This window comes from Taudactylus pleione, unplaced genomic scaffold (genome assembly GCF_031769625.1).
Source record: "Taudactylus pleione unplaced genomic scaffold, aTauple2 ptg000192l, whole genome shotgun sequence".
NCBI classification, from domain to species: domain Eukaryota; kingdom Metazoa; phylum Chordata; class Amphibia; order Anura; family Myobatrachidae; genus Taudactylus; species Taudactylus pleione.
In genome coordinates this window covers 1,295,001-1,304,973 of record NW_028284594.1, presented here as the reverse complement: position 1 = coordinate 1,304,973, position 9,973 = coordinate 1,295,001, and positions in this window count along the sequence as shown.

The window sequence follows — 9,973 nt, the reverse complement described above, 5'->3', positions numbered from 1 at the left end:
ATACACTAGGGTACAGCATAAAAAAAAATATTATTTTATATTAATTACATTAATAGCTTTTATTTTTTATACACTGGGCACCCTTGGATGGACAAAGCACCCCTGGTTGGACACAGCAACCCTTGCCCCTGGATGGACACAGAAACCCCTGGATGGACACATCAACTCCTGCACTGAATGGACACAGCAGCTCCTGACCTAGATGGACACAGCAATCCCTGGATGGACACAGCAGCTACAGCCCCTGGATGGACAAGGCAACCCCTGGATGGACACTGCATCCCCTGGATGGACACAGCAGCTCCTGGATGGACACAGAAGCCACTGCCCCTGGATGGACACAGCAACCCCTGGATGGACACAGCAGCCCCTGACCTAGATGGACACAGCAACCCCTGGATGGACACAGCAGCCACAGCCCCTGGATGGACACCACAGCCACTGCCCCTGGATGGACACAGCAACCTCTGGATGGACACAGCAGCCCCTGCTCTTGACAGATACAGCAGCTCTTGAATGGACACAGCACATCGGATCACTACACTCTCCACAGCCATAGTGACATGGTGCCGATGATCAGGTACCTTTATAGTATCCAAAACCCACGAGAATTTGACAGTGGGAGGACAACGTTTTGCCTCGTTTTGAGATCTGAGTCAGGCGGGAAAACCCGAGCCAAGCTTGGTTCTCGTCTTGGATCTGGAAGTTCGGATGGGTCCAGTTCTCTGACCAGCTCATCTCTAGGTTCTAGTTAATCTCATGGTTTTCCAGAGACAGAGCCTACTGAATTTAGTGAATTTTGCCACAGCAATGTTATATTCCTGGCACAGACCTTGTTGCTCCACCTAGAACATTGTCTCATGTGATGTGATGATAATTTGTGTTTTATAAAGGGTTATGACAAATGGTATCTATTAAAATCTTATTGCACAGTATGAGGCAGATTCAATTAGTTGAGGCACTCACTGTGGGGTTTGAGCTGCTGGGTTAAGTGCCTGGAACTATTCAATTATTTCCCGCGGTGGCTCTGGCTTGCGCATGCACCATCTGTCGGCAAATGTGCAGTAGAGCAGCTGTAGGGGCACAGCAGGAAGTAATGTGATTGCAATGCGTTCACATTACTTCTCACTCGCAAACCCTGTCCTGGTGACTGTCAGACTAGTATTCCTTTGTGAACCCGGTGTCTGATACTCATCTGTGTTGGTGTCTGGAGGCATGTACAGAAACCTGGCCGGCCTAAGGAGACCTCCTGGCATGTTAATGAAGAACACGTCCCTGACCGGGAATTGAACTCAGGTTTCAGCGGAGAGATGCCGGATTATACCCACTAGACCACCAGGGACATTGTTGTTGAAGACGAGTTGTTATGTGCAATCAGAGGAGAATGTAGCAGTAGATTGACCAGGCTGATACTGGATTAATACTGTAGATATATAATAAAACACTCTTCTTACTGTAACTGGAATGCTGGAATGGTAGATCTTGGCAAAGTATTACCGGGCTGAAACTGGGTTGTAGCTGTAGTCCAGGATTCAGGAGCACTCAGGAACGACATCAAATGGAGCAGGAACCAGGAACGCTCACCATGCAATGAGAATGGTATGCACAGGCGAGTGGCAGGTTCGGATAACTGGAACAGGCTGAGATACTCCGGGCAGCCAGTTGAATAGCTGCACCAGGTGTAGATCACATGCAGACGTCCATGTAACAGAAGGAAGCAAAACTGCACAAACAGGATACAAGTAAGTAACAGGAGCTCAGTATAGGTCATTTAGTAGGAACTGAGATTAGACATTGTACTGGCAATTAGGTAGAGTCAGCAGCTGGGATATACCCCTGGGTTACCTGGGATAGGCTGAGCTAAGACAGGTGGTACAGTGAGGCTCAGGCTATCACTTGATTGGCTGTTGCAGACAGATGAACGGGACTTGTCACTGCAGTACTCTGTAGCAGGCTAAGACATACCTCCCAACATTTCTTGGGAGGGAGTCGGGACTTGCGTGCGCCGAAGGCGCGCACGACCGAAAAGGGGGTGTGGCCTACCCGAAAGGGGGTGTGATCTGATGACAAGCCCCCATTTACATCACTAATGGGGCGTGCCCAGCATCTCTGAGATGCTGGGCAGCCCCCGGGCTTCCCCCCGTACTCTGAATAGATGCTGTGCGCATGCGCACAGCGTCTATTCTAGCTCTGCATACACGCTGCTCTGCATAGCAGAGCAGCGTGTATGCTTCCCCCCAACTTCCCCCCACCGCGGGACACTGCGGCCCGCGGGCGGGACAGTGGGACAGTCCCAGAAAAATGGCACTGTCCCGCTAAATGCGGGACAGTTGGGAGGTATGCTTGCTGTGAGGCCTAGCAGGCCGAGAAACACTGAAGCCTGTGTGTCTGGGATGTGATACAGAATGCTGGCAGAATCGATAAATTACCGGGCGGCAGGGGAAACAGATCCGGGTTGTGACAGTGACTCACTAATGGTACATGCAGGCAAATAAAGATTCCTTATTGCCACGAATTGCAGAGATATAAAATCTTTATTTTGTGGGGCTGGATGCAAATAATAAAAAATATGCCTCTAAGGGGTAAATATGATAAGGATCCATTTTGCCGTGTATTGCAATCTGATTTACTTTGCCGCCAGATTTGCTGTCTAACAATCAAGTATTTACAAACCATCGGATTTCAGCATGAATAGACGGTGATGTCCAGCGTATATTTTCTTTCAAAAACCCTGTCAGAATCAGTGGCATAACTAAGGGGGGTAGAGCGGGGTATGTGCCCTGGGCACCATAAGACCGCCGGCGTGGAGAGGGGCTGCCGGCCACGGTCTGGCCCGCCCTTGTTAGGCAGTGTAGCACCAACCACAGTGTTTGCGGTCAGCACTACACATTTACACAGGCTTCCCTGCGCCGGTCCTGTGCCGCACAGCCAAGCCCCTTCACTCCACCTGAGCGCTTACCCAATAGTGCCAGGAGGAGGGTGGGAGGTGGGCTTAGGCTGTGCTAATACACACATCGCCACCAGCACTTGCGGCGATGTGTGTGTTAACCAGCATCCAATAAGGAGTCAGATGACTCTCATTGGCTGCTACTGCTACTGCACACACATCACCGCCGAGTGGCAGCTATGTGTGTGTGAATCAGCAGCCAATGAGAGTCAGACAGACTCTCATTGACTGCTGCAGCGCCCACTGCAAGAGCCGGGCTGCAGCTCACTCATGAGCTCCGCCTTCTGGCTCATGTAGTGGGTAATGGGAGAGATGTCATGACGTCTCTCCCATAATGCTGAGCGCACCAGCCCGGGAAGACTGACGTGCGGTGGGAGCAGTGACCGTAGCCGGAGTGGGAATTCAGGTAAGTGTATTTATTTATTTTTTTTGTAACTTGTGTGTCTGCACTAGAGGGGGGGGCTACTACTACTGGGGACACCATTACTGGGGGGGAGCTACTACTGGGGGCACCATTACTGTGGGGGTGGAGCTACTACTGGGGGCACCATTACTGGGGGGGGTGGAGCTACTACTGGGGGCACCATTACTGGGGGGAAGCTACTACTGGGGGCACTGCATCGGGAGGGGGAACCTCTACTGAGCACTACTACAGGGGGGGAACTACTACTGGCAGCACTATATAAGGGGCTTACTACTAGGGGACCACTACTGGGGTCACTAAATAGGGATGACCACTACAGGGGGCACTGTATAGGGGGGATCACTGCTGGGGGCCTGCATAAGGGGGACCACTACTGGGGGCACTGAATAAGGGGAACTAATGAGGGGCTGCATAAGGGGGACCACTACTGGGGGCATTGCATACTGGGGGTACTGTATAAGGGGAACTAATGGGGGCTGCTTAAGGGCGACCACTACTGGGAGTACTGTATAAGGGGCACTACTATGGGCCTGCATAAGAGGGAGCACAACTGGGGACATTGCATACTGGGTGTACTATATAAGGGGTACTACTGGGGTTAAGATACAAATGGAAAAGAATGTTCAGAGTGACAATAAAGGGGTGTGTCATGTTGACACACCCCATTTTTAAGTGACCACGCCCATTTTTCATAGTAGAAGGGGTGGAGGGGCTCCATTTGTACATTTGCCCTGGGTTCCAAATACCCTAGTTACGCCACTGGTCAGAATATGCACTTCCAATGGCAATCCCTTGTCAATTTGCTGTGGATTTAACGCACTAAACAGATCACTATTAATTGTGCACTCTTTATATTTTTGATTAATGTTTAAAAGTTTTAAAATGCAAAATAATGTGGGGTCCCCCCCAATTCAATAACAGCCCGGGCCTGTGAGCTGATATTGGAAAATAGGAGGGAAAACGGTGTGGGGCCACCCTTATTTTACAATAACCTGCAATAGACTGAACCAATCAAAAAGTTAAGCCTGCACAGATCAAAATGATCTCTGCAGTACTCCACACTAAGGGCCAAATGTAATAGGTAGTCTGTTTTGGTAAATTGCGAGTTTGGTGCTAAACTCGCAATTTTTCACAACTCTCCAATGTAATAGGGTGTCTGTTCACTAAAACTCGCATTTTTCAGAGTTACTAAAACTCTCCATTCTCAAACTCGCATCCAGATGTATTCACATTGAAAACAATCAACTCGCCCAATGTAATAGAGTGTCTGTTTCAGACTCGCAAAAAAAAGATTACCAAAAGTCCCCAAATAATAGACCTGCTTCAGGCTAGCGAGTACATCCTGAGCAGGTCAGATTAACACAGAAACATGCACATATCCATGAGATATGTAAATGTTTCTGTGTGTACTTATGTAAAATGTGTTTAAATTTAAAAAAAATTACGTGCACCCCCTACCCAAAAGCATAACCAGCCCCGGGCTTTATAAAGCCTGTTCTGGTTCTAAAAATACAGGTGCCAAAATGCGTAGGGGGCCCCTGTATATTAAGAACCAGCACAGGGCTTTGTTGAGCTGGTCCTGGTTCTGGAAAATCAGGGGACAAAACGAGTAGGGGTCCCCTGAAAATTCCAGAACCAGCACCGAACTCTTTCTAGCGGGGGGATAATGCCACAGCCAGGGAAAACCTTTCACCGGTTTCCCCGGCCAAAGCATTATCCCTGACCACTAGTCAGTCCAGGCCGGGGATCCCTGGGGAGTTGGGTACCCCCCCAATAAAGGGGTACCCCTCTCCAGGGCACCCCAGGCCTAGACTGATAGCCCGGGGCTATCCCCAGAACCCTAGGGCGGTGGGTGCCGGGTTGATAGTGTAACGTGTAAAAATAAAGTTTTCATATTGTCTTTAGTTGTAGAACCACAAGTACCAGCAAGCCTTCCCTGCATGCTGGTATTTGGTGAACCACAAATACCAGCATGCGGGGCATTATGGGCCCGCTGGCACTTGGAGTTCCACAACTAAAGAAATACGTAAATAAACAAACATACACCGTGAAAGTATAATTGTAATTAAACATACATGCACACTCACACTCACACATACTCACCTAGTATCCGAAGTAATCCATATGGGTGTACCTGAAAAAAAAATCCATACTCACCTCTCCTATGCGTAGATCATGTCCACTGGCAATCCAGGGGTTAAAATAAAAAAACGCAAAAAAACCCGATCCATACGGACTGAGCAAAGGTATGTGTGTACACACACCTTTGCTCCGCGTAAATGACCGGGGCACACGTGTGCCCCGTCAGTGAAGGGGCCGCCAGCCAACCAGGGAGCATCTCCGTCGGAACAGCTCCCTGATTAGCTGAATGCGGCCAGCCTGTGTCTCCCATAGACGTCTATGGTGAGAAATCCCCATATCCGTCTATGGTGGGAGCCGCTACATCGTAACCGCAAGATTAATTGAGGTTAATCTTGTGGTTACATCAAAGATACAATGTCGTATTCGTCGTCGCTCGCCGTGTCTGGCGCATGCGCATTCGCACAACATCGACCCACTTGCGAGCGTCCTTTGCTCGCGAGCGGGTCTGAATGACCCCCTGTGTTTGTGTAAAGTTGCATTATCATTGTTGCTACCAGTGAGGATTTATTTGCAAAGTGATTGACAGGCAAAGACCATCTGTGGGCGCAGGCATGTTGCAATCATTTTTGGGTCCTGCCACTGTGATCCCGTTCACAGTAAAAAATGGCTCTCAGTTCCCGTGTCCATTCCTCGTGACCATAGGGTTACTTAGAAGGTGGATTATAGACTGATATGCGATCGTGCTGCCTCTTTGCACGCACTCACTTGAAGTTGCAAAGCCGTCGATGGGCATCACAATTCAAAATCTGGCAGCTGCGACATTTGCATATTTTAGCACAGCCACTGCTTACTATTTGGTACATTGTAGTGGCATTAGCATACATCTCTGAATCAGGACCTAACTCGCTTGGCAGAGGCAGGTCTATTATGTCTATGTAAAATAATCAATAGTTGGTCCGATGGTCTATTGCCGTGTAAAGTCAGGTTTTTCCTGCACATTTCCATTGGATTTGCAAATTCAATGGAAATTTGAAGAAAAAAACCAACTCGTCACTTAGTAGATTTAACCTTAATTCTAAATGTGGTTTAATAAAGGTCTCACGAGTTATAGCGGCAATTCTTAAAACAAATGTTCATTTCTACTTTTTCACCATTAATTTACGACAGAGGTTTTTGCAAAATAGAAATGTTTCAGTTTTTGTTTTAACCTAATCTCACCCTTGATTAATGATGAGAGTAAGGGGACACTGAGTCTTACAGTACTTTCTAAGCAGCCAATGCTTCCTGTGTGTTTAAGCCCAAAATTTAAAAGGGAAATTCTTTTAATAGCAAAAACCTGCTGTGTTAATAATAGAGATGTGCGCCAACCCCTGTGTTTTGGTTTTGGATCTGGATCTCCCCTGGTTTTGGATCTGGATTGGTTTTGCCAAAACATCACCTTCGTGTTTTGTTTTCGTGTTTTAGTTTTGGTTTTGGATCTGGATTTTTTCTTAAAAAACAAAAAAAAACAGCTAAAATCACATAAAATTGGCCTTTTTTGTTCCTACAGTATTAATAACCTCAATAACATTTATTTCCACTCGTTTCCAGTCAATTTTGACCACCTCACAGCTCACAATATTGATTTGTTCATCTAGTTTAGACCCAATATTTGCACCAAGATAGCTGGCTGACTAAGCTAAGCTGCAGCACTGGGTGGCACAAACACATGGCAGTTCAACTTCAAACATGGCACATCAGGAAACAGTTTTATTATTCAAGAGAGGCCTGAGGGAGTTGGAGTATATATGTAGTTTAAGGTAGGGCATGGACAGGAAGGGTTGATTGGTAGTAAATTTAATTTTGTTTTTTGATTCCAAAGAAAATTTATGAGGGAGAAGGGGAGGGGAGGAGGCATTTACAAAAAAATGTGATACAGTACATTTACATTAGTTCTTGCCACAGAAGAATCCTTGAGCATGGCTGCTGCTGCTGGGAGTTGATCTTTTTCATCCCAGAAGTGGGCCAGGAAGCATGCTTTTCAAAAATAATTAAACAATTGACTTAAATAATGCTTTGCAAATCTTCTATAAAGGCATTTCCCAACCTGTACAGGGACATAAAAAAAAACATAGTTAGTTAGTGGCCTCCAAACTGCCGTTGTTCCCATTGTCCACTTAACCATATGAGATATGTGAACAAGTGGAACAGAGCAGCAAATGCAACATTTCAGACTTAAGGTTTAAGTCTGACGTTGTGTCTTTCTTGGGAATTCTTTCATGAGCACCATGCCTGCTTGCTGGGAGTTGATTTTTTTCATCCCAGAAGGGGACCAGGAAGCGTGCTTTCCAAAAATAAATAAACAATTGACTTAAATAATCCTTTGCAAACCTTCTGTTCTGCAACAGAATTTCCCAACCTGTACAGGGACATTACAAAAAACAGAGTTAGTTAGTGGCCTTCACATTGCCATTGTTCCCACTGTCCACTTCTTAGATATGTGAATGTTAGAATGTAGAAGGCCAAAAATTGGGTGGACCACACATGGCTGATTGATCAACCATGGCGACTGGATTAGTGTCATAAGGAAAAGGAGGCTGCAAACTGGGTGTCATGTTATGATTTGGCCATATGGGGTATGTTGCTGTTAAGGGATCAGGCTGGTTATCATCAGTGGACACATTATTAATTATAGTTGTTGTTATTTTGGGTTGCCATCTCTTGAAGGGTATTTACCAACAGACAGAGACTACCTACCTATCAGCTCAGGCATAGACACTCTGGAGTAAAGCCAAATAGGTGGGAGCCCCTGTTCCGACATCTGAAGCTCTTATCTCTCCACATCATCTATTATAGATGAAAAAAAATGTAATCGTGGACATCTAGCTCCTCTTTCTGTACCCTGCTCAAACTTTTTGGACAGGAAGTCCAGCATGGATGGTTTGGAAGAAGAAGGCCTAGCAACAGATGGGGATGGTCATTATCAAGTGCTGGTCCCCCCAGTGGGTGTAGTCTGGGAGGTATTGGTTGGCATACAGGGAGTGGAAAAATAAAGGCCTCCATGTTGTCTGTGCTTACTATTCCGTATTTCAGTTTGCGATTCAGGTAGGAATAAAGTTGGCTATAGAACACAGTGACAGAATCACTGGATGTCTTAGTGGATTCAGGCCAAATACGATCCATGAATTTCCAGACAGATTCTGGACAGATGAATCCTTTGCTTGTAATAATCTTTGGTAATTCCTGGCAAAGGTGTGTGTTATAGCCAGACACTTTGAAGGCTGTAACTTTGAACTGCTTTATAGAAAACGTGTGCATGAAACATTTCCACACTGCAGAACATGATGGAGAAATCCCTTGAAGTTCAGCACCTAGAGCATCTTTTTTCATGTTCTCTGAGGCCTCTCCTCACTTTTGTTTACATTTTTGAATAGAACAGTTTTAGAATTTAGGATGTCTACTCTATATAGGTTTGTAAATAAATGTAGGCTTTAGTTTTTTAGAGCATTTAACTTTATAAGCTGTTAGGATAACATTTCTGCTATATATAAGATAAAAAAAAAAAAAACTATTTGTAACCCAATAACTTAAAAAAAAGTTTTCATTGCAATATTCATGCAGCCCATCGACAGACAGGAGCACAGCACCCCTGCGCACTTACACCGATGACAGCGACAGCCAGGTGCGGCTGACAAAAAAATGACTATATATTTTTATTTTTTTTCAGCTCCAGAACTTGGGCCCAGAGCACAGATTGATCACGACTGGAATCAGGCTGCACTAGCTTGCGCTGCCGACTTGCTAGTTCTTGTGTGGCTAAGCCTAACACGCACAGACACACAAACAATTATTAGAAAAAAAGACAATTGATTTTTATTTTTATTATGCTCCAGAACTTGGGCCCAGAGCACAGATTGATCACGACTGGAGTCGGGCAGCACTAGCTTGCGTTGCCTACTTGCAAGATCTTGTGCGACTAAGCTTAACATGCACAGACACAAAGACAATTATTAGAAAAAAATACAATTGATTTTAATTTTCTTTGTGCTCCAGAATTTGGGCCCAGAGCACAGCACTACTTGAGTTGATTGAATGATTTTATATTTTTTTAGCACTACTGGAGTCGGGCAGCAGCACTACTTGCGTTGCTGGCTGGATCTTGTGCGGTACTGCGGTCAAGCCTAACACGCATACACACAAACAGAAAAATATCAAAGACACTTTGATTTCATTTTTTTTTTAGCATGACTGGAGTCGGGCAGCAGCACTACTTGCGTTGCTGGCTGGACCTTGTGCGGTACTGTGGTTAAGCCTAACACACACACACACACACAGAAAAATATCAGACACTTTGATTTTATTTGCTTTTAGCACAACTGAAGTCGGGCAGCAGCACTACTTGCATTGCTGGCTGGATCTTGTGCGGTACTGTGGTTAAGACTAACACGCACGCACACACACACAGAAAAATATCAAAGACACTTTGATTTTATTTTCTTTAGCACGACTGGAGTCGGGCAGCAGCACTACTTGCGTTGCTG